The sequence below is a fragment of the Pteropus alecto genome, unplaced genomic scaffold, assembly GCF_000325575.1.
Source record: "Pteropus alecto unplaced genomic scaffold, ASM32557v1 scaffold338, whole genome shotgun sequence".
NCBI lineage: Eukaryota > Metazoa > Chordata > Mammalia > Chiroptera > Pteropodidae > Pteropus > Pteropus alecto.
In genome coordinates this window covers 1,840,376-1,843,189 of record NW_006441995.1, presented here as the reverse complement: position 1 = coordinate 1,843,189, position 2,814 = coordinate 1,840,376, and the positions used below count along the sequence as shown (strand labels likewise).

The 2,814-nt window shown below is 43.1% G+C and overlaps 1 long non-coding RNA gene across 3 annotated transcripts in view; it reads left to right on the top strand.

Annotated features, from left to right (window-relative positions):
• The window catches only part of LOC107196224, a 181,117-nt gene that overhangs the window by 161,748 nt on the left and 16,555 nt on the right, over positions 1-2,814 (top strand). The gene's annotated exons all lie outside the window — the stretch shown is intronic.

Below are 2,814 nucleotides of genomic sequence, written 5' to 3'. Positions count from 1 at the left end.
GGGGTTGGGGAGGGCGGGTCTTTCTTAGGGTCAAAAAGATGTTACTTCCAAGTGGGGGAGGAGGTGCTGAGAATTCCTACATTACCCTAAGAAAGACCCAGAAGGAAACCCTGGACTGGGTCCACACTAACCCTCGCTGTAGGGCTGACTGCCTGGCCCAGCCACAAACATTGGGATCCTTTCTATGGTTCTTTTAGGACCTGTTTGGGGGAGAAGCAAAGTCAAAGAGTGCATTTCTGCTTCTATTCTTGCTCCTTTCCACAGCCAACCCTCAGTCCCAGTATTTTTCAAACCATAGTTTAGCTGTGAATACCCGAGATTTTCTTCCTGTGCTGACCACAGTCGCCCGGTGGTCATGCCACTTTCTGGCATAGCCAGGCAGAGGGCCAGCCACCTCAGATCCTCTGAGAGGAGGGGAGAGGAAAGATGCCTCCCCTTCATGGCCCAACGGGGCTGTGGGTCCTAACCGCCTGGACACTCGGGGTAGAATAAAGCTAAACAAATTATAGTGAGTAATTTAGGGACAGAATGGAGGTGGGGGTGGGATGCGCACCTCGATCCAGACTAGCATTTTCAAAGGCCTTCATTTTGTGAAGGTGTTGTAGCCAAAACTTAGCTTTCTCTTTGTCAATGAACCCATTTATGGAAAATTCTGAAGGGAAAAAAAAAAAAATAAGTCGGAAAGAAAGAAAAATATAGACAAGTCTTCAATGCTAGCTATCAAATGACCCTACAATTTCAGAGCGTCAGTCTCCTCAAAGGATTCCTTTACCATTGTTAGCAACATTTTGGTCCCCCACATCTTTTCTTCAGAATGCCAGGATGAATCTTTGATCCTCTGAGAGGTTTGCAGTGGAGGGAAATGTGTTCAGTTTCAGCCACGGGCAGTAATTACTGAGCATACAGTCAGCTTTGTGCTAGGAGCTCACAAGGGTCCTCTGCTTCGGTTTGAAAGCTACAGCTTTGGATGTGACACATTAGAAGTAATTCTAGGTCCCTATATTAGTAAGGGTGGTGAATACAAGATATAAGAAAAGAAGGATTTTAAGAGTAACAGAAGAGAATTGTGAGGTCAGCTTGAGCAAAGAGGAAAATCCAGCAGAGGACTAAGTGAAATGTAGAGTGAGGCCAAAGATTTTGAGCAAATCACATGTACCTTAACTTATCAGCACTTCCTCGCTTTGAATTCCTCCCCACCCCACATCAACATTATCACTTTCCAGTGTCTTTTTTTTTTTTGTCTCTTCCTGTGCTGAAATCTTACTTATACTTTATAGCCCCAGTTAACCTTTATCTTCTTCATGTAGACATTCTCTTTACCATCATCCCACACTGATTCCCTTTTCTGGAAATTCTTCTTGCACTTAAAGTCAGTGTTACCCAGTTAAGTGCTCAGTTGACATCTATTTATTTCAAGCGTGTGTTTTGTTGGTCTTGACAAATGATGCGGTCCTTGAGGACCAGGACCGTATCCTCCAGTTGGACGAGACATAGAAGGATACAGTGGAGCCACTTTGCAAACACTGGTTTGATGAATCGAAAGTTCAGGACCTTGTTTCTCTGGGAACATTATCCTGCCAAGTATTTTGGTCTGGAGAGGCTTTCCATTTCTTGGCCATTTCATCAGTACCACCACACAGCCTGTATCACAGTGCTTAGCAGCTCTGCAGTATCCCCTTCTCGGCCCAGTGGGCGAGAGTGTGTTAGTTCTTCACAAAATGTTAAGAAGAATTGCATTGTTATTAGAAGACAGAGAAAAGCAACCGGTCTGCTTTTTGTACTTTATACATAAATATTTGGTTAAGCCAAATTTGAAGACTGCTACTACACACTCAGCATGGATAGGAAGGCAGGTCGGTTGGTGATCTTTTCAGCTAATATGCAATAGAGTCAGCTTCCATTTCAAGAACAACCAACCTTAGTTAATCAGTATGTGATCCAAAACCATTGCTCTGGCTCAGATCCCTCCTGTCTTCTTTTTACCATTCTGAGTTTCTAAGATTTCTCTCCCAGGAGGCATGGAGGATGGGAAAGCAAGACAAGGAAAAGAAGACAATTAACAAAGGTAGGGTTGTTAGTGGTCACACAGCCTTGCTTGGAGAGTTACTGGAGAGAAGGCTGAAGGTTATGCTCAGAACAAAAGTTTTGGGTTTAGGATCGCCTCAAAATTTAGGAGATATATGCCAGCCATGTCCCCACTGCCCTGGAAATATACCAGATGGTAGTCTGAAAGCAAAGTGGACCACGCGCAGTATGTGAAATGTGCCATGAATAGCTTCGCCTCTGCTTGAATTTTACTCCAAGATGTAATCATAAATACTATCATTTAATAAGTATCAATTAAGTACCAGACACCTTATGTATGGGATGATCTCATCCACAGAACAACAACAATGGAAATAATCGTCTCATTTATACAGATCAGGAAACTGAGGCGGAGGCGTTAAGTAGACTTCATCTGTTCCATAGATACTGATTTCCAGTCTTTCATGTACCAGCACTTAGAACCAGAAAGAGGCAGAACGAGGATTCAGGGGCAGGTGTATCTGGATTCCAAGTCTGTGTTGCTTCTCTTAAGGAGGAATGTCTCTGAAGGCTCTTCTCTTTCATCCTCATTTTAAAAATATTCTCTTTGAATTCTGGAAGCTCTGTGAATACTTTGAATACAAAGTAAGAACTGTCAACTGTGTTCGCCAAGTGGCAGTGGCAATATTGGGATGTGACTGGGTTTCATTGTTTTTAAAAGGACAGGTAGAAAGAGACAGTATTTGGACGTAATTTCATGCTTCTTATTTTAGGAGAAGATGTGGGAAA